Below are 23,851 nucleotides of genomic sequence, written 5' to 3'. Positions count from 1 at the left end.
TAGTATCTATCTAAGTTATTAAAGTACATTATATGTAAAGGGGATAAACTAAAAGCATTTCCATTAAAATCAGGGGTAACATAAGTATGTTCTTTATTACTTGTGAAATTTAATATTGTATGAGAGATGCTAGCTTTACCAATAGGACAAAAATAGACAATAGAAGTAATGAAAAATAGACATGAATGAAGAAACAAAAGTATCACTCTTTGTAGATGGTATTAATTCAGAGAATCAGAAAAATCAACTAAAAATAGTTGATCATTAACAACTTCAGGAAGGTTTCATTTTATAAAATAAACCCAAACAAAACACAAACATTTCTATACACTGCCACAAACTCAGCAGGAAGAGAAAGAGAGATTCCAATTAAAATAACTATGGGTAAATTCTTGGGATTCTACCTGCCAAGACAAATCCAAGAATTATATTGCCATAATTATAAAAGTTTTTTTTTTTTTTTAACACAACTAAAGACAGATCTGAATACTTGGAGAAATATTAATTGCTCATTGGTAGCCTGAGATAATATGAATAACAATTCTACCTAAATAAATTTACTTATTCAGTACTATACCAAAGCAAACTTCCAAAGACTTATTTAATAAAGTTATCACAATAAAAATAATGAAATTCATATGGATTAACAAAATGTCAAGAATATTAAAGGAATCAATAAAAAAGTAGAAGATGTCCTAGCAGTCCCAGATTTCAAATTATTTTACAAAATTGTAATCATCAAAATGATCTAGTACTGGCTAAGAAATAAAAACAAAATGATAGATCAGTGGGATAGATTAGGTCATAATACATAGTAGTAAATGACCTAAGTAAGCTAATGTTTGATAAATCCAAAGATTCAAACTTTTGAGGTAAGAATTCAACATCTGACAAAAATTGCCTGGAAAATTGAAAAACATTTTGGCAAAAATTAGGCATAGATAAATATCTCACATTATATACCAACATGAGGTCAAAATAGATAAATGATTTTTTTAAAAATTATTTTATTTGGTCATTTCCAAACATTATTCATTGGAGACAAAGATCATTTTATTTTCCTCCCCTCCCCCCCTCCCATCACCTCTCCCATAGCCAACGCACGATTCCGCTGGGTATTACATGTGTTCTTGATTCGAACCCATTTCCATGTTGTGGGTATTTGCATTAGAGTGTTCATTTAGAGTCTCTCCTCAATGATATCCCCTCAACCCCTGTAGTCAAGCAATTGCTTTTCCTCAGTGTTTTTACTCCCACAGTTTGTCCTCTGCTTGTGGATAGTGTTTTTCTCCTAGATGCCTGCAGATTGTTCAGGGACACAGCATTGCCACTAATGGAGAAGTCCATTACGTTCAATTGTACCACAGTGTATCAGTCTCTGTGTACAATGTTTTCCTGGTTCTACTCCTTTCACTCTGCATCATTTCCTGGAGGTTGGATAAATGATTTAGACTTAAAAGGTGATACCATAAGTAAATTGGAAGAGCATAGAAAAATATACCTGTCAAAACTACTGCTAAGGAAAGAGTTTGTGCCCAAACAAAAGATAGAAAGTAAAATAGATCATTTTGATTGTATAAAATCAAAAAGCTTTTGCACAAACAAAATTCATGAAGTCAAATCAGAATGAAAAAAAAGACAGGAAGTAAAATATAATGAATTTATTTTATAAAGGCCTAATTTCTCAAATGTATTGACAATTGAGAAAAAAATTATAAAAATCAGATCCATTGCTCGGTTTATCAATGGCCAAAGAATATGAACAGGCAGTTTTCAGAAGAAGAAATCAAATTTTCAATAGTCACATTAAAAAAATGTCCAAAATTACTCCTGATGGTTGTTTTATCATTTTTTTTCAGTCTGCGTTTTCATGACTTCATTTTGGGTTTTTCTTGGCAACAATATTGGAATGGTTTGTTTTTCCTTCCCCAGCTCATTTTACAGGTAAGGAAAATGGGCAAACAAGGTTAAGTGAATTATCAGGAGTCACATAGCTAGTGAGACCAGATTTGAATTCTAGGAAAATGAAACCTCCTGACTCCAGGCTGGACACTGATTAGAGAGCTAGCTGATTAGAGAAATGCAAATTTCAACAAATTTAAGATACTACCTCTTACCTTTCAGATTGGCTAACATTACAGAAAAAGAAAACAACAAGTTCTTCAAGGCATCTGGAAAAATTGGGATACTAATGTGCTATTGGTGGTTAGTCCAACTATTCTGGAGAAAAATTTGGCACTAGCTCCAAATTGCATATACCTTTTGACCAGTAAGAATGCTACTAGCCTAAAAGATTTGGAGGATGGGTTGTGAGAAATATAAAAAGCTCCATTTTGGACATAGTTTGTTATACCTAATGGAATATACCAATGGAGATGTCCAACAGAAAAATGTAAAAATAAAACCATAGTTTAGGGATAGTTAGGGCTATATTCTTCCTAAAGATGATAAGAAAACCCATGATAGCTAATGAAATCACCAATGGAAAGAGAATAAAAATTGTAGAGAACATAAAAGTGATATAGGACAGATCCTTCTAAAATGTAAAATTAGAGAGGTAGAAATTGTCTCTAAATTCTTTTCTAGAACTAACTATGTAAGTATCTGTAAAGGGAATGGTAATTGTACTGCCAATTATTGTTATTAATAATTGTCATATTATCGTATGTGAGTTATTGATTGAATGAAGTGATTTATATAATGGAGGATATTTGTAATTAGAAAACGTTACAAATGGAAACATGATGATGATGAAGATGACTATATATTTGATTTATAATTTTTCTTTTTAATAAAAACAATATATGTACATTTATTTCTAAACTAGAGTATTTTCTCCATTTCTCTTTGGGAAGTCAAACTCATTTTCTAGTTTTTTGTGTGCAGAATTAAGGATAGTTGTATAATAGATGGATTAGGTAAACAAATACCAAGTTCCCTCCTTACCTCCTTCTTTCCTTCTTTCCATTCTTCTCTCCCTCTTTCCTTCCTTCCTTCCTTCCTTCCTTCCTTCCTTCCTTCCTTCCTTCCTTCCTTCCTTCCTTCCTTCCTTCCTTCCTTCCTTCCTTCCTTCCTTCCTTCTTTCTACTTTGTTAGGGGAAGACTTTTTTTTAAGCCCTTACCTTCTGTCTTAGAATCAATACTGGGTATTGGTTCCAAGGCAGAAGAGTGGTAAGGGTAGGCAATGGGTGTCAAGTGACTTGCCCAGGGTCACACAGCTGGGAAGTGTCTGAGGCCAGATTTGAACCCAGGAACTCCCATCTCTGGGCCTGGCTCTCAATCCACTGAGCCACCCAGCTGCCACGAGACTTTTTTTCCCAAAGACAACATGGAATAAGAACTTGAAATTAGGAAGACATGGGTTCAAATCCTAACTCTACCTCTAAGACATAGCTGCTGGGCATATCACTTCATCTATCAGTGCTTGATTTAGGCAATTCTCTAAAACAGGAGTTCCTTGGATTGACTAAATTAAAATTATAACCCTATCCATAGTGTTTAACACAGTGCCTTGCTTTTAGTAAAGCATGGAAAAAGGTATTATATTTGTTGAGAAAATAAAGGAAGGAGTTATAATAGTAATATTAATATTGATTGATGAATGTTAATATCAAAAGATAATTAACAGGAAGATTGGGAAACAAACAAACATGGTTGGTGCAAATGCTGTCAGCACTGTTTGTGGATGGCCTGTTTACAAAAGATACTGAAAGAAACCTGTGTTGTATGTGTCTGTGAGGGTATGTGTTTACCTTAATAAATTGGCAACTGTCATTTAGTTAAATAGTTCATGGGCTGTGAGGATGGCAGCAGCTGAACTAATAAGCAGTAGAATCAAAGGCCTCCTTCAATTTGATGTTGATATGGGGAGACTTTGTTGGCTGGGACGTGATTGAACTGTGTCAGAGTGGTCCTGATTAAAGGTTCCTGCAGATGAAAGAGAAGGGAAAGGGAAAACCAATCTCTCTTTGTGGGCGCCAACAGCCCTTCTGTGGTGCCATGCTTTGATCTCTAATGATTCACCAGCAGTGACGGTGTGAAAATCAGGTATAGACCTCACTGATACAATTTCCAGAAGATGCCTGTCTCAAATAAAGATAATTGTTGTATGAAAAATCTCCCTGATATTTTTCCTCCTTTTTCTTGTTGACTCGAGGGAACAGGGGAGAAAGAAAAGAAAGATATGAATGGAGAATATAAGTGATATTTTCTTTTCTGTAGGTAGGAGACAGAGGGACTGTCAGGATAGCACTGAGACAAATGTCCAAAATCAAAGCTATGATTGACTTTTGATAGATTCTGCTCCCCCCACCCCTTCCCTTCCCTCTCTTACTCGCAATCTCATCAAAATTTAGCCAGAGAAACAAAATATAAAAATCAAAAGAAAGTCCATAATTTTCCTGTTATGCATATTTAGTCTAAACAGATAGAGAAATGCATGAAAATTGTTTTCAGTATATCTTGGGATATAGGTTTAGCTCTTTCAAAAGGTCTTCTGTCATAATGTAATTCTAATGTAATGACAGAATATGTCAAGTTATTGACTACGGGCTCAGAATATTTGTTTAAATAAAGGCTGTCATACTTGGCATATGAAAGGAGCCCTATCTCTTATTAGAATTATACACAGAGACAGAACTAGGAAGTATGGAAATGTTGAGATAATGTTTTTACTAGATCCCTTTTAGGCATGGTCATTCCTATAGGCTTGGCATTTTTATTATGCCCCTGCTTAATTTCATTAGGACTAAATAATTTCAAGGGTCTCTTCTAGTTCTTAAGGTATATTATTTTAATTGAATTTAATTATTATTTATTAATATATTATTAATTTCATATTTAATCTTATTTTTCTGAACAATAGTATTGAGTTGCTGAGAGACAGCTTGGCACAGGTAATGGGGGACTGGCATCAGAGTTAGGATAATATGAGTTCAAGTTCTGCTTCTGGCAAATCTCTTAGTGCTCTAGGATCCTGCTGAAAAGCAGTTGCCAATATGCCTTAATAGGGAGAATTCCTATGCTTTCCCTAGCCACAGTTACTATAAGTCTGGGAAAGAATGATCTCACCTTCCTTCAAACTGTCTAGTTGTTCTAGAGCAGAAAAATGATAAAATTTTATCAGTGGAAATGATGTTAAAGATGATACATTAACATTTGTTTGCTGTTGCCTTCTAAGTATCAAGGGGCCTTTCTATGTGACATAGCTAAAACCTTCCATAGGTATTATCTCTGTCATAAGAATGGGAGCTCTTAGAGAGGGAACACTTTCTCTACATTTCTCTTTACATTTCCAGAACTTAGAAGGATACTTTGTAAATAGTAAGCACCTAATAAATGCTACTGAAATCATTCATTCAGTATCACAACTTCAAGATTTGAAAGGCATTGTTTCCAGATAACGTCTCATTCTACTCCTGTAACTTTTTAAAACCCTTAAATTATGTCTAAGAATGAACACTAAGTTTTGGTTCCAAGGCAGAAGAGCAGTAAGGGCTACCCAATTGAGATTAAATGACTTAACCAGAGTCACACAACTAGGAAGTGTCTGAGGTGAAATTTGAACAAAGGACCTTTTGTTTCTAAGACTGAAGCTCTATCCACTCAGTCACCTGGCTGCTCCCACCATTGAGTCTTGCTCCAAGATTGGACAGAGGGCATAGCTTTCCAAAAGTTTGGGACCTGAAGAATAGTATATTTGGGTCCTGAGAGTCCATCTTGCTGTGGTCACCCAGGACACGTAATGCCGTAGTCAATAAAAAGCTTCAAGCCAAAAAGTTTCTCCTCCTTCCCCCCTGTTAAGGGGAGATTTTGGAAGGAAATAAGGTAACAGTTTGGATGTGCAGAGTTGAATGGAATGCTGTGAACCAGGAGAGGCAGGAGACACCCTCAGAATCTGAGGGTTAGGATCCTGGGAAAGTAACCACCATCTGGGGAGTTGGGAGAGGACTCTGGAGCTAATAGTATCTCCAAATCCCAGTTCTGACCTCCTGTGGACTTCCAACTTGTTCCAGTGAAAAACCCAGCTATATCTTGAAGATCAATTCAATTCTTTACTCTGCTGCTACTCTGAAGAAACTGAATCTCAAGAGGGGTTGGCCAGAACTGCCTCAGTTTGCCTTTGGGGAGATTTGGTCACACCCACCATCTAACTCTATCACTATTTTGTTCTTATTCTAGAGACTATTTCCATTTTGGGCTTAGCCTAGAATTAAATCAGATAGAAAGGGGGCATTAAGGTAGAGAGGATAAAGAGTATAGCCTCAACCTGGCTGAGGGAGGAAGCTACTCTGTGAAGAGTCAGTTTTGGGGGTAAAAGATAGCCTTGTTAAAGTGTTAGGGAATATCCTCAGTCCACACTCCGAACCCCATCCTCGTCTGTAACTTTCAATAAACCTTGTTATCTTGAGAAGTACATTCAGATTTGTTACCTATTGGTCTGATCAGTGAACAGCCATTTTTGCTCTCTGATCCTGAGAAGATCATCTTGCCTGACTGGGTTTAGCAAAATCCCAGGCAAATGTTTATGTCCACCTTTACCCCCCTCCCACAAGATAATTCATTCAGAAAAATCAAGAGGTGAAAAAGGTTAGTAATTGGCCATAGGGGAGAAAGACCTCTAAATATATATCAGTGGTACCATTCAAACCCAGGTCTTTCTGACACTAAGGTTAGCTAGATATCTAATATATCACATTGACTTATTATAAAACCACAATAAGGGTTTAATAATAAAAATAACATATTTAGAGAAGCCATGATTAAAGCTAACTGAGTAGAGGAGGAAAAACATTGAAGACTTGAGTTAGACCTGGAAAAATGGGTAGACTTGGTTAGGATAAGGAGGTTGAGAAAAGAATTAATGATGGTGGGAATGACATCAGTAATGATGTGGTCATGGGAATGTCCATAGTATATTTCAGGCTCAGAGAGAAAGATCTTTTTTTTTGTAACAAATGTTTTAGGTTAGGGAGTAGAGAAAACAAAAGTAGCCAGTTTTCAGGAATCTGGAGTTTGGAACCACATTCACTTATATTTCAGTCATCAGCCTAATAACTCAATCATTTCATGAATGCATTTTAATTAGACTGAGTTTTTGAATAATTAATTAAACTGCAACCTCTTTCTCATTGAATGATTTAGCATTAAAGTTATTATATACTTTATCAATATTGTCATCAATGATAATACAAAGGTATAAATATTTGCAATATTGTATTTGTGAGAAAGCTCATAGGTAGAGTCACCTGTAACTGAGGGTTTCATATTTCTGAAAACCTTGTTCTATGATATAATTTGCTCAAGATACCAACCAGAGATTCTTCTCAAGATAAAGGTCTTTCTATAATTTTTCTTCCTATATTCTTTGACTTTTTCCCACTCAAAACAGGAAAGTAGTCTCTTTAGCTTCTCTCATCACTCTGAACAGTTCCCCAAAGTGACAGTTGAATGCTATGTCTATGACATTCCATTTGATCCTTAAAACTATAATAACAGTAACTACAGTCTTTGTAGGAGAAGCTTTTGAAATAGATATTACACTTAGGTGGTAGGAAGGGGTAGGATCAAGTTATGGAATGAGGAATTTCATTTTTAGGTTATAGGCACTGATGAGTCATTAAGGCTCATGAGTAAGCTTATTTCTCTAACCCACATGTACCAGTGATCTCAGACTCTGGAATTATGGCTATATATTTACATAAAGTAATTTTCTTCAATAGAAGAAGAGGCAATGTCTTTATGTGTGAAAATGGAATTAAATTGGGAGAAAGAACACTATCCACATCCAGAGAAAGAACTGTGGAACCAGAAATGCATTGGAAAAATATATGACCGATCACATAGTGTGATAAGGATGTGATTAAGATTTTGATGTTAAAGGATCACTCTACTGCAAATATGAATAACATAGAAATAAGTTGTGAACAATGATACATGTATATAATCCAGTGGAACTGCTTGTTGGCTTTGGGAGGGGGGAGGAGAGAGCATGTGAGGGGAGGATCATGAATCATATAACAATGGAAAAATACTCTAAGTAAAAATTAAAAAAAGAAAATTGAATTAAGAGGAAGCATGACATAGTGCATATGGTGCTAAGTTTGAAAGAACTGATTTCAAATTCTGCCTCAGAAACTTACTGTCTCTGCAACTCTAGGCAAATCACTTAAGCCTTCTGAGATTTAAATTCCTCATTTGTAAAGTGGGAGATAATAATGATACGTAGCAGCAATTTTTTGAAGATCGAAAGAGAAAATGTGAATAATGTGCTTTGTAAGCCTAAAACTGCTGTCAGATTATTATATTTTTACTATTATCATTATTATAATTTTATCTTCAAAACTTTTATAAACATTGTTTTGTAAAAAAAAAAAAAGTTGAGAACAGCAGCCCAGGAAGCTAAAAGATTATTTGCTTTCAGTAAAATAAAGCACACCAGGTGTCCTGAGAATGGAAAGGTAACTTCTAGTTACTATTGATTCTCAAGTCCTTGAGGATGAAGACAGATGACAGACTATAAAAGAAGAGATAAATGCTTTATTCAGAAATTGTCTCTGAGTGTTTCCCAGTGTGCTGAGAGTGGGTGTGGAATGTTCTAGAGAACAACTGCTCTTCTGGTTGGTTACTGAGAGAAGTCATGACTGATGCAATCCTCACCTCTGCATGAGTGAGCTTTTGTGTGATTGGTTTCAAATGCTGGCCTTCGCCCTTTTTTCATTTTTCTCATTTTCACCCAATCACTTAGTCTCTGATCCTATCAACTGCACCCAAGGCACTCATAAGAACAATCTGAACCAGACTCTTCTAAAAGGGCAACAGTAATTAACCCTGGGTGAATGGCTGTACACAGAAGAGGGAGCACTTTTATGATGTTGTGTTTTATTCTATAAGAATATATCATTTGTAGAACAAAAAGGAAATAGGGAAATGAATAGGAGCAGAAGAATTTTCTTCTTCCTTATTGGGGCATGAATGTCTGCAAACATGTTTAAACATATCATTACTAAGATGCCTGATATTGATTCTTGGGGGTGGCAAGTAAACTGACATGAACTCAGTTTCACATATGTCACCTAACTACTGAATAGGATTTGAGAGGTTCCAACTTCCTTCCTAAAACACATGTGCACAAACACATACACATACATACATATCTCCAACTAAAATTATTTTCCCTAGGTCTTGATGTAGTTAGTTCATTCATTCATTCATTCATTCATTCATTCATTCATTCATTCATTCATTCATTTTAAAACCCTTACCTTTTGTTCTGGAATTGACACTAGACGTCGCTTCCAAAGCAGAAAACTGGTAAAGGGTAGGCAGCTGGAGTTAAGCTACTTGCCCAGGGTCACACAGCTAAGACTAGTTCATTTATTTATCCAAAATATTTATTAAGCACTGCTCTATTCCAGATAGTCTGCATGCGAGAAATAAACTTTACTTTCAAGAAGCTTACATTTTATTGGAAACAATGTGTGGTAGAGAAAATGTACACAAATAAGCGCAAAATAAATTAAAAGGAATTTGAGAGTGGAGAAGATAGTGGACAATGTACATATTAAGATTATGTTAACATTTATGAGATGAAATTTGAGATAAGCCTTTTAAAATTATGTATTTTAAGATGTAAAATTAAGAAGAAATCACGATAGGGAAAGGAATTGCCCCTCTTCATCATAGAAAATACAGTTAAGAATCTCAAAACACAAATTACCTATTAAAGATTTTTTCTATTAATTTCACAACCAAACTGTGAATAATCTTTAATCAATTAAAGATGATTATAGGGAATTGATTATTGGGTGATGGCAGCTGAATACAATATAGGAAAAATCTTATGCTTTAATGAAAGCATTAGTCTCATATAAACTGAGAAAACCATTCTGCAATTGAGAATTGTGGCCTGAGAAGTGCTTTATTAAAAAAGATATCTTTACCTACTCCCTGTACAGGAGAGTAACAAAGGAGAAGAGGGGACCTCTCTTTGTTTCTCTCTGACTCTGTCTGTCTGTCTCTGCCTGTCTGCTTGTCTGTTTGTCTCTCTTTTTCTCTCATCTTATTTTTAGCTTCTTCCAGAAAAGCCTTCAGAAGAAAATCATGTATTTAACTGGTTACATCATTTTGATTCTTGAAATGGATAATAAAGCAAAAATTGGGTTATTAAATTTATAATCTATAACTAATTGATAGCATTCAGAGACACCCATAGTCAATGGTTGAGATTTGTTTGGAGAGAAGGAAATTTGTGGTAAAAACGAATGGACTATTGTTTAAAGAAGTAATGTGGGTGGCAGTCAGGGCTCAGTGGATAGAAAGCGAGGCTTGGAGACCAGAGGTATAGAGTACAAATCTGATCTTAGATATTTCCTAGCTCTGTGACCCTGGGCAAGTCACTTAACCCCAATTTTCTAGCCCTTAGCACTCTTTGGTTTGGAACTGATATTAATATTAATTATAGGACAGAAATTAAGGATTTAAAAAAAAGTAATGTGTTCTGAAGGCAAACTTTAGAATTGCCCAAAGTCTTTGTCTCCTCTCTATCAGAAAATGTCCTCTTTTTTCCTCCCCTCATCTTTCTGTATCCTCCATGCTACTTGCTCCAGGAATCTTTTCCTATTTGTTATCATTAACACTTATTTAAAAAAAAATGAGCATTAAATTCTATCTCTCTTCTAGCCCCTCCCATATCCACTGAGAAAACAAATAATACCTATTATATTACATATGTGAACTTTTGTAAAACATTTTTTCATATTAGCCATGTTGTAACAAAAAAAAATTACATGCACACTCAAGAAAAATAAAGTGAAAAAAATGTTTCAATCTTTACTTAGAATTTATCAGTTCTCTCTTTCTAAATATAGACAGCATTTTCCATCATGAGACTTTTGGAATTTTCTTGAATGATTACATTAATCAGAGCAGCTAATTTTTTCAATTGGTAACTGTTATAATATTACTGTTATTGTATATAATGTTCTCCTGGTTCTGTTCACATCTTTGTATTAGTTCATGTAAATCTTCCCAAGTTATTCCGAAATGTTCCATGTGGTCATGGACAACACAATAGTGTTCATCACAGTCATATACCAGAACTTGTTTGGTCATCTCCCAGTGATAAGCATCCTCTCAATTCCCAATTCTTTGCCATAACAAAAAGACGTAGTACTTTAAATGATTTTGTTCATACAGTTCCTTTTCCTTTATTTTTGATCTCATTGGGATACAGACCTAGTAGTGATATAGCTGGGTCAAAAAGTATACAGTTTTATAGCTTTGGGGGTATAGTTCCAAATTATCTTCCATAATATTAGGAGCAGTTCAAAACTCCAATTATAGTGAATAATTGTCCCTATTTGTCCATATTCACAATTTGTCATTTTCCTTTCCTGCCATGCTAACCAAACTGATAGGTTTTAGGTGGTACCTCTGAGTTATTTTAGTTTGCATTTATCTAATTAATAGTGCTTTAGAGAATTTTTACATGACTATTGATAACTTTAATTTCTTCTAAAAGCTGCCTATTCATATCCTTTGAGAATTTTTTTATTTGGGAAATACATGCTTTTATTATAAATTTGCCTCAGTTCCTTATATTTTTAGAAATGAAGCCTTTATTAGAGAAAATTGTTGCAAAATCACTCCCCCTCATTTTTATATTTTCTTCTAATTTTGGTCACATTGGTTTGTTTATGCAAAACCTTTCTAAATCAATGTAATAAAAATTATATTTTTATATGTTTTGTGTGATGATACATATGTAACAGATTGAGTTGCTTGCTAGCTCTGGGGGTGGGGAGGGATGGAGGGAGGCAGATAATTTGGATCATATAACTTCCAAGAACTTGTGGAAAAATTGTTATTGCAGGTAACTGGTAAAAAAAATAAGTAAAAAAAATTATCTATTTTACCTCCCATGTTCTTCTCCATTACTTATTTAGTCATGAATTCTTCCTTTATTCATAGATATGATGGGTAATTTTTTCAGAAGCTCCCTTAAGGTGCTTATGATATCACCCTTTATAGCAAAGTTTCTTAGGCATTTTGAACGGAGCTTAGGATACACTGTGAGATGTTGGTTTATGTCTGTTTGCTGCCAGATTGCTTTCCAAAAGTCCAATCAGTTTTTTGTCAAATAATAAGCTCTTTCCCCCAACGCTTACATTCTTTGGGTTTATCAAACATATATTACTATGGTAATTTACTTCTGTATATTGTGTACTTAATCTGTTCCAATGATCAATTCTTTTTCTTATCTAGCCTCTAGTTTATGATTACTGCTTTGAATAGCAATGATTTTCAAATGTTATTCCGGGTTCAAAAATTTCTAGTTTCTAACTCTGCTTTGGGTAAATTCAATACTGCAATAATATATCTATACTCACATATGGATTGAGTTTGGATTGAGAAGAAGCTTTGAAACTATTCCTCAGACCCATTAAAATAGATGGCAGTATTTAATGCAATACTCCTTGAACTACCAAAAAAACTTCTTTACAGAATTAGAAAAAAACCATAACAAAGTTCATTTGGAAGAACAAAAGATCAAGGATATCCAGGGAAATCATGAAAAAAATGCAAAGGAAGGAGGACTTGCAGTCTAAGATCTCAAACTATATACTATAAAGTAGTGGCTATCAAAACAATTTGGTACTGGCTAAAAGACAGAAAAGAGGATCAATGGAATAGACTTGGGGTAAATGACTTCAGCTGGACAGTATATGATAAACCCAAAGATCCAAGTTTTGGGGACCAAAACCCACTTTTTGATAAAAACTGCTGGAAAAATTGGAAGATAGTATGGGAGAGATTAGGTTTGGATCAACATCTCACATCCTACACCAAGATAAACTCAGAATGGGTAAATGACCTGAATAAAAATAAGGAAACTATAAGCAAATTAGGCGAACACAGAATACTATACTTGTCAGATCTTTGGGAAAGGAAAGACTTTAAAACCAAGCAAGAGCTAGCAAAAAATCATAAAATGTAAAATCAATAATTTTGATTACATCAAAATAAAAAGGTTTTGTACAAAGAAAACTAATGCATCCAAAATTAGAAAAACAAATCGGGAAACAATCTTCATTACAAAAACCTCTGACAAAGGTCTAATTACTCAAATTTATAAAGAGCTAAACCAGTTGTACAAAAAATCAGGCCATTCTCCAATTGAAAAATGGGCAAGGGACGTGAATAGGCAATTTTCAGTTAAAGAAATCAAAACTATTAATAAGTACGTGAAAAAGTGTTCTAAATCTCTTATAATCAGAGAGATGCAAATCAAAACAACTCTGAGGTATCACCTCACACCTAGCAGATTGGCTAACATGACAGCAAAGGAAAGAAATGAATGTTGGAAAGGATGTGGCAAAGTTGAGACATTAATGCATTGCTGGTGGGGTTGTGAATTGATCCAACCATTCTGGAGGGAAATTTGGAACTATGCCCAAAGGATGACAAAAGACTGTCTGCCCTTTGATCCAGCCATAGCACTGCTGGGTTTGTACCCCAAAGAGATAATAAGGAAAAAGACTTGTACAAGAATATTCATAGCTGTGCTCTTTGTGGTGGCAAAAAATTGGAAAATGAGGGGATGCCCTTCAATTGGGGAATGGCTAGATAAATTGTGATATATGTTGGTGATGGAATACTATTGTGCTCAAAGGAATAATGAAGTGGAGGAATTCCATGGAGACTGGAACAACCTCCAGGAATTGATGCAGAGTGAGAGGAGCAGAACCAGGAAAACATTGTACACAGAGACTGATACACTGTGATAAATTGAATGTGTAATGGACTTCTCCATTAGTGGCAATGCAATGACCCTGAACAACTTGGAGGAACCCACAAGAAAAACCACTATCCACATCCAGAGGAAACACTGTGGGAGTAAAAATACCAAAGAAAAACAAGTGCTTGAATACATTGAAGTTGAAGGCATATTGTTGGGGATATAGACTCTAAATGAACATCCTAGTGTAAACAACAACATGGAAATAGGTTCTGATCAAGGACACATGTATTACCCAATGAAATTGTGTGTTGGCTGCCGAAAGAGTGGGTGGAGAGGAGGGAGGGAAATAATGTGATTATTGTAACCAAGGAAAAATGTTCTAAATTGACTAAATAAACTTATTCAAATGGAAAAAAATAGATAGCAGTCATTTCCTGACTCAAAGCAGTTCATAGAATGCCAATTGTGTTTGCAATTAGAGCTTCTTCCTTTTTTTTAAACAGTTTTTCTTCTCAAACTCAGATAATTAGATGTGTTGATCTTGAATAGTAGTATTCCATATCCAAAACTGGTATAAGAGAACAAGTTGGTACTTTTTAGGGGAGATTTTTTATCAATAGTTATGTTAGTACTTTGCTAAATTACCTCTTTACAGAAAGGGTTGAGAGAGAAAAAAAAACTTGCAAAAAATGGTTTTGTGGAAGGAGCTATATGAATGAAAGGAAATAAAGACTTTCTGGCTATGAATTAGAAGCTTAATTGTCCTAAAAAGAAAATGAAATAATAATATCATAGAATAAGAAGTAGAGTATAGGTTATAGATCAATAAGTTGACTATCTTCATCATTTAGAGAGGAGAAATTGAGATCCAGACATGTTGTTGACAGAGAAACAATAAGGCAAGGACTCTTAAACTCTGGTCTGGGGACTTGAAAAAAAAAAGATGACTGTATTTCAAGATAATTGCTTCCCTTTGTAACTTTATATATTTTATTTTATTTATTTGAATATATTTTGAGGATTGGTCCATAGACTTCACTGGACACAAATATGAAAATTAAGAATGGCTAAAGCGAATTCAAACTTCTCAAAGAAACAGATGTCAAGGCCTAATTCAGAAATCAACCTGTCAGAACTGAGGATCAGACCTAGGAGTTTGAAGGTGTTAAATGGAGGGTTTTCAGGGGAAAAGCCTCCTATAATGAGGGACCTGACTACTTTGAAGAAGTAGTCTTCATCAAAATTAATTGGAGTGGAGGGAGAAAACCCAGCAACGGAGACTACTGTGTGCTTAGAAGAAGTGGAATTTATTCACAGACTCAGTCATGGATAGGGATATAGAATATAATTCCAGGGAAAGGGACTTGCTTTAATAGATTGTGGTCTCTTAAGGAAAAGAAGGGTCTGCCAGCCATGCTAGTCTGGGTCACTTCCTGATATAGAGTTCGGTTTGCATCCATTATGTTCAGTGGAAATAATTTTCCTCAGAGCTATCCTTGGTGCTTGCTCCAGTTGTTTCCTTAACCTGCTTAGATTCCTATTTATGATCCAGCTTCTTGCCTATGAGTGCTACCATTCATTCTTTAATATTCATGTGTGTTAAACATGTCTATAGTTAGGGTCCTTCTGGTTACCATATTTAGCCAGTTCCAAACATCTACTGATGTTTTCTGCCTGCCATGCCATTTGACATATACAACTCTTACTGGCCCCTTTCATTTTTCTTCTTTAGATCTATGCAAAGCATTTAAATCAATATTATAATTACTTCAAGAAAGTAAATATTAATCAGATACCCCATGGATCAACTCACTATTCTTCCCCGGATTAAAATTTCTATCTCTAGCCATCACTGCCTCATATTGTTGTTTCTCCCTATAGAATCTCAGTTTCTGGAGGACAGAGTTTATCTCTCTTTTGTAAGTGTAGGCCCTCTAGTAAACATACTAGCAAAAACCAAGACCTAAATTTCACTTATTAATCCCTTCATTCAACCAAGAATTCACCATAATTTGACCTAACCTTTGTTCTGCCTACATCTTTTCTCAGCTTTAATGTCACTAACACACATTTCTCATTTTTCAAAGGCTAGGAGAAAGGGGCTATAAAGTAGCATTATCCTACAGGACAGTTTCCTGAATTAAGGGTCAAAATACGTAGTCCCCTGAAAGTAAACTCATAAAAAATTTCACTAGAAAATTCAACAACAAACAATAACCTTTTATCATCCTGTTTGCTCCTTTTTCTTTTCATTATAGTTATCCTAAAACTACCTTTGTGAAAGGTAGCCCTTAACTTACCTTGAATATTTCATTACTTTCCGGTCTTCAAGGACACTGGGGCTAGCATTTTAGATTTAATGTATGATAAAACATTAGACTTCCATTACAAATGAGAAGACTTGGAGATCTTTCTTGTGGCAGAATTTCAGGATTGGTGTCCCTCTCCTCATACTAAGTTGGCAGCAGATATACACTTTATAATATATCATAGAGGTATAGGGATTAGTATTTATCAATATGACATATAGGTGGACAATTTTAAAAAAAGGAATCAGCAGCATAGGTATGGAACTCAACTTTGCCTAGAAAAGGAGGAAAGTCTTAAATGGGAATATCTTATTTCTGCATGTAAACAGCCATTTTCTTTCTGGGACAAGTCCTTTCTCTGAAGTTTTGTTTCCAAATCAATTCATTTAAAATATGACTTCCAGGAGGCAAGATGGTGTCTTAGAAACAAAATCAAGTCCTCTGAAAAATTCTTCCACACCAATCAAAAACAAAGCACTTCAAGGGGGACACAAAAACAAATTCAACAATAGGACAGAGCTAGGAGACCCTCCTGCTCTATTCAACATAAAAGGTATGCAGAGAAGGATGAATTCTCTGGTTAAAAGAAAAGAAAGAAGGAAGGTCCCAGGACCAATCCCCTACCTACTGTGCTGAGACTCTGGTGGTTGCTGAGGTCTCCAGCAAGGGCTCCAGCTCGGAGGCAGTGCCTTGCTGTCACTGCTACTTAGGGCTCAGAGGGAAAAAAAAATATCAGTAAACAACAGAAAAAGAAAAACAAAATTACAATCAGCAGCTTCTATCCAGGTAATGAACAAAGAACAAAATGAATCAGAGGAGGATCAAAGAACACCAAGAAAAAACTCAGGATCTCCAGTGAATTGATCATAGGCTTTGGAAGAACTCAAAACACAATTCAAAAAACGATTAAAAGAGGCTGAAGACAATTGGGAAAAAAAACTTAAAAAGGAAAATAAGTAATCTGTATATAGAGGCACATAAAATAAAACAAGAAAATAGTGTCTTGAAAGCCTGAATTGACCAGGTTGAAAATGAGGCAAAGAAAGTGAAAGATGACCTACAAAGAAAAACAGATCAGAAAGAGCATGACCAAAAAGCCAGGGATGAAACTCAGTCTGTAAAATTAGAATCCAACAACTAGAAACAAATTACTTCACAAGGCAGCAAGAGGCTATAAAAAATCAAAAGAATGAAAAAAATGGAGGAAATTATGAAATACCTCATTGATACTTGTAAAATAGATCCAGAAGAGAAAATTTAAGAATTGTTGGACTACTGGAAACTCATGACAAAAGAAAAAGGCTGTACACCATTCTACAGGAAATTATCCAAGAAAACTGCCCCAACATCCTTGAACAAGAGGGAAAAGTAGAGATTGAAAGAATCCACAGATCACCTCCTGCATTTAATCCCCAATTGACAACACCCAGGTATCTTATAGCAAATTCAAGAACTTCCAGACCAAGGAAAATATACTACAAGCTACTAATAAGAAACCTTTCTGGTATCATGGAACAACTGTTAGGATAACACAGGACATGGCTACATCCACATTGAAAGACCAGAAGGCATGGAATATGAGATTTGAGGAAAGCAAGGGAACAGAGTCTACAACCAAGAATCATCTACCCAGCAAAATTGACTATATTCTTGAAGGGTAAAGAATGGTCATTTAATAATATAGAAGACTTCCAAGCATTCATAAAGAAAAAGATGACTTTTTACTTAAACAGAAAATTTGATGCCCAAAAACGGAACTCAAGAGAATCATCAAAAGGAAATTAAGAAGGAAACATACCAAAAAAATCCCTTTTTTTAAGGGACGAAATAGGCTCAAATGATTTGTATTCCTATAAGAAAAAATGATATTAGTAACTCTTAAAATTGTTATTATCATCAGGGTATCTAGAAGAAGCATACTTAGAGGTGTTATAAGTAAAATTAATATATCTACCATTTATTATTTTCATAAAGTTTATTAGAAAAGGTAGATAGGCATAGAGTTAAAGTCCCTTCATTACTCTAAGTTCTCAGACCACATGTTCTTTTCCATTGGGATCTTTGGCTCTCCCCCTTACCTCTCTCTTCCAGGCTCCCCCATCCACACTAACAGCCCCCGTGATTTTCTGCCCCCTCTCTTTTATTCACAAACAGCACATTCAGAGACATTCACAGATGCAACTCTTGTGCAAGCTTAGCATTTAAAAAAGTTGACTGACCAGTTTGACTACTCAGGAGGGGGAGAAGACAAGATCCCCTTGGCACAATGGACCCTGTGATCCTTTGGGAGACCAGTCTCCCCAATGGATCATTTAAACATTTTTAAACCTCTAAGTATCTTCTAGCTAAAAGTAAATATAATACTGCATTTTCTAAAAGGAAGCTACAATAGTTAGAGATGTGAGGGAAATTTGAGAGGAAAAATTACAAAAACCGATTTATAGATGCATTGATGACAAAATGCCAATTAGGGGGCAGTCCCCTTTGGCATAAGAGTTTACATTCAGAATAAGTAGGTTCAACCTCCTTCAGTTCAGTTCACTATATCCCAAAGTTCATTCTGAATCTTTTGATACAGTGTGTGCCTTCTTCAGACATCTTTATAGCACCTTCTCCAAAAAGATCTCTTTTCTTGATTTGGGATGTTGGCAAGTTTCTTTTCCTGAAATTTCTCCAAAAATTTTTAAATCTTGGATTTTAGTTTATTTACATAATCTCCCCTGAGGAGGGTGTTGACAAACACCAGAATCACCCTGGGATACATGGCTGAGTTATGAGGTATATGAAACAATTTTCAAAAGGAAACAACAACAACAACAACAACAAATCACCCAAAAAATCCCAAAGGAAAAAAAAAACCAAAAATTAAATTCCACATAAAAATAATGAGTACAAAATTAACAAAAAAATAAAAAAGAATCTTACATGTAGAAAAGTCTGTATAAAAAAAATCTGTAAGAGGTCCTTGTATCACAGCAAGCCCCAATTCAAGTGACTTATGTCCCACAAGCCTGTAGGACAATAGCAGCAATACAGCACTTTTCCCATTTGTAGACAGGACTACAGAAAATTGCCAAACTATAAGAGAGAAGGGACTAGGTTTTAGCAGCAAATTGGGAAAATTCCATGGTCTGATTTTACCTTTTCTGTCAGGGATAGGAGGAACCAGGATGATAGCCAAACTAAGGTACTTGTCTGTGAGTATTTCAGAAAGAGTGTAGTACAAGGTGTCCTATGTCTTAACATATGTCAATCATCACAACCTCAAGTCTCAGACTAGGTTCAAGTCCTTTTGTATTGGCTTAGAGGTTCTACAATCCTCCCTAGATTGGTTTAGTCCTTTTTGACCTCGTGCTACTTGGCACTGAATATGGCTCTGTTCCCTTCAGACATCAGACATATGTCAGACAATCAGACATAATCATTAAACAAAGTCCCATAATATTTATCAATAAATCACAGGTTTTCATAGTCTAAAGTTTTTGCATATGTGTAATTACTAGAGTCAATAGATATTGTAAACTTATACTGTAAACATTATCCTTCAAGTCAAAAACATTAATACTGATTTTATGTACTTCAAGTATTACCAAGGGTAGGAAAAAAGAAGGAAAACAATCAAATATTCTATTGTAAATATAAAGAACAAATAATAAAAATCATAATCCCATAGTGCACATTCCATGTGACAATGGATTAGCCATGCAGGGGCCCAACACAGAGGTTGCTCACTCAAAAATGAGATTTCTATTCCTCTTAAATTGGCCGGGAGTGTACATGATTTGTTCACCAGGCAAAAATCTTTTTAAAACAGTAGTACAACAACTAATACAGATTCTAAGAAGTATAAGAACTGATTTAATGACAATAGCAAACAAACCCACTATCATTATTATTCACATGACTTACTGTGTGACATGTAAAAAACCTTTGAAATAATGAATATTTGTCACAAGTTCTACAGATTTAGCCAATCTCTCAACCTCAGAAGAGTTATTGTTTAAAATGTCTATTTTTACTATCATTCCAAAAATTGGGTGAGAGAGAAACCAGAAAACCTCTATACTGTTGATTAAAACCTTGTGGGTCCAAAAATGTCATCAAGAATCTAGATTATCCTGGTAGAGGGTAGAATATGCTGAAGAGTTAAAAACATAACACACCCATTTTGAAGCTACTAGGCTTTACAGGAAAAGTATTCCTACCTCCTGAAAGAGATCATAACCCATTTCAGGGTAACTAAGCCACTTGGGCACCTCTCTCCCTCTTGGTATGAGACTGTAACAGTGTAACAGAACTGTCACCAACACGTCTCACCCATTTTCATATGGAGCCGAGGACTAAATAGTGCATCCATTACATTTTCAATAAATGCAGAGATAGGAAAATGCAACAATGCCATTGCACTCTACTTCAACTACAAATGGACCCTTACCTCTTGTTACAAACAACTCAGAGGCAGGCAAATGATCAGTCAGAGGTAGGGATACTCCCAAATATCTGAAAATCAATTCTGATTACCCATTAAAATCAATTGAAATTATTAGATAATTAAATTCTCCAAAACTTATATACAGGTTGAAAAGAGTTTGATGAAGTCTATCCATCATCGTATATGACAACTCACAAAGGCAAAAAAGGAACAAAATGCTGTTAAGGATTTTACAATGATATGTTCTTTAGTGCAGGCATAGGGGAGGTACAAATAAAGACAATGTAAAAGAATATTTCAATTTTGAGAACTTATGAAGTGGTCAACAGTAAATTACATACATCTTGTATTTAGAATAGTGTTACAGAGCTTTCTTCATTCTGGGGAAGGGAACAAATTGAAACAGTTAACATCAATAAGGCAATGAGGTTTGAAATGGCTAAAAATTCACCTCCAAGATCTTTGAGGTTACATCCCCAACCAGTACCATCATTCATCTAAATTCCTTTGTCCACACCTCTGGGGTTCCCATACTGAGGGGAGTTCCCCGAGTACAGAAATTTGGGTGTGAGTTCTGATTTGCTTCATCCAAAGAACTATTCCTCCCTATCAATATCATTATTCTTGAAACTTCTATTCTTATTTTCCTGATTCCTCTTCTTACAATTGATAATTACATTATCCACTTTTCCACAAAAATAACATGTTAGTAGTTGTTTTGTGGATTCTTATAAGGGAGTTATGATCTCTCCTTGCTTTGCCTTTCCAACTGTTTCAGTTAATTCTTTTATTTACTTCCTAAATGTCTCTACTAGAGTTCTCTTTATCCTTCTCTCCCTGTTAACAGTTGATTCCATTTTTCCTTATTTAATGTTTCCATTAAATCAGTGTTCTTCTCCTTTTCCTTATGTCCCTTGTAAAATTTAAAATTAAATCTCAATAACAAAATTATTATATTTTAGGATATCTATTCATGATTATTAGAGATAAAGGAATAAAGAAGATACAAAATAAAGACCATGTTCCCATGGCTGATTAGCCATTTCAAAATCCCTGAGCTTAGCTTACCATGTTGGCTGCAAACCAAAGAGAGAGCCCCAAGAGGACTATCCACTAAGTAATATCCTCTGTCTACAGGAAGTACATAACAACAGGAAGCCAGTGGGCTCCTGGGAAATGTAGTTCTTTTTTTTTAAGGGTAACAGATTTTCAATTATAAATTCCACCCTGAGATCCATGGAAGACTAGTCTCTCCAATGGATCTTGTAAAGGTAACTGACTTTGAAATTACAATAATTTGGGGATCAAAGGAAAAGAGAATGAAACCAATGATTGCTAGGTGCATTGACAAAAAGGCAGTTAAAGGGTAGTTCTCTTCGGCATAAGAGTATACATAGAAAACAAATGCATTCAATCCCACATAGTTCAAATCAACACATCCCAAAGTTCACTCTGGATCTTCTGGTGCAGTGTGTGTGGTCTGTGGAGACATCTTCATGGTGCCTTCTCCAAACAGTTCACTTTCTGGATTTGGAGAGTCAGCATGTTTCTTATCCAAAAATTACTCTCAAAAAGGATTTAAACTTTGCATTGTAGAATAATTGTATATTCCCCCTTGAAGAGGGTGTTGCAAAACACAGAGATAACTTAGGGATGCATGGTTGAGCTATGCGGTATATGAATCAATTATCAAAAGAAAAAAAAAACAAAAGCATAAAAGAAAAACAAGTGGAAGAAAAAATAAACTTTAGGAGAGAAAGAAAAAATTCAAAATCAGAATAAAAATATCAAAAATCTATGTACTTGTCACAAGTTTTTCAGCTGTAGCAATGTTTCAACCTTGACTGATATATATATATATATGCAAATATATATATATATATATATTTAACAATCTATTACTGCCATCATTACAAAATGTGGCAGAGGAGTATAAGAAAAGACTTGTAAGATTTGAAAAGAGAATCAAATCTGGCAAGCTGAAGAAGTTTGCAGGAACAGGGGAAGGGGAGGAAGGAGAGAGAATTCTGGAGAAAGGAGAGGAAGTGAGCTGATCTGGAGAGTTGGAAAGATTCTTCTCTCTGAGAAGCTACCAGGAAGGTGGACTGGGTGGATCTCTGAACCATCATTCATCTCCTCCTGTGAAAGCTTGATTCAATACCCCCATGAAGACAAAAATGAATAGGACTTCAACTGGAAGCTGTTCAATAGAAGGAAGATTTCCTCCATATCCCCAGAGTCCTGGACTGTTTATAGTTGCCAAGGCAGTTAGAGCCAAGACTTCTAACTGACCCCAGGGGGTCAGATCAACAAGGCTGATCCACTAGAGTTTTGGGAGAAGGGATTTCAGTTTTTCTTGGGACCCCTTGCTCACTCTTCCCTTCTGCCTCATTGCTAAACTGATCTGCCCTATCCCTTGCCATGTTCCATTAGAATAAAACAGTTTAAATAAGAACAAGTGACTAACTCCATCACATCTAGAGAGACTTGAAGTTGGGGGTAGGGAAGTGATATTCCTCTCCCCAGGGAGAGAGAAGCTAATGGTATCAAGCCAGTTTAGCCAACGTCTCTGTGGGAACAGAAGTTAAGGTCTTGAAAGACAACCAGAGTGAAGTTTGTCAGGGAGAGCTGAGAGGGAAGACAGTCCATCTCTCTCTTTCTCTACTTGTCTCAACTCCATCTTTACCTCACTCTGGTCCTGATCCAGCATGGAGAGAAGACTCCATTCTCTCCCTGTCCTCATATTTGAGTTATATTATGGGAATCTAGAAAAAAAACAAACCTCTGTACTGTTGATTTTGGATCTAAAAAATGTCACCAAGAATCTAGATCATTCTGGTGGAAGGGTAGAATAAGCTGAAGTGTTACAAATAAGAGAGGCTCTCTCTTGGGAGCCATTCAAGGGTAACATTCCCTGGGATCAACATCCCAGCTCCTTTGGTATGAGATTGTTATGTCCCATTCATTCACATTTTTACAAATGTAGGAGGTGGGGATTTTAATTGCACTTCACTTCAACTACTAAAATGGACCCTTTACCTCTTGTTACAAATAACTCAGAGGTAGGCAAAATTATCAGTCAGAGTTGTTGAAAAAAATCTAAAAATCATATCTAAAGACCCCTGAAAGTCAATTTGAGTTATTTAGCTCATTAAATTTTTCAAAGGCTGTCAGCCAGATTGAGTACATCCATCATGTATGTGACAATTAACATTATTAAGCTATTTTATGGGCTTTACAATAATTTACAATGTTTTGTTCAATAGTTATAGGGGAAAAGTAACAGAATATATCTAATAATTAATACACAGTAGATTAAACTAATTCAGTGTAACAGAATAGTATTGATCAGATTAATAAATGAACTTA

Source organism: Monodelphis domestica, chromosome 7, assembly GCF_027887165.1.
Source record: "Monodelphis domestica isolate mMonDom1 chromosome 7, mMonDom1.pri, whole genome shotgun sequence".
NCBI lineage: Eukaryota > Metazoa > Chordata > Mammalia > Didelphimorphia > Didelphidae > Monodelphis > Monodelphis domestica.
Note: the sequence above shows the minus strand (reverse complement) of the source record.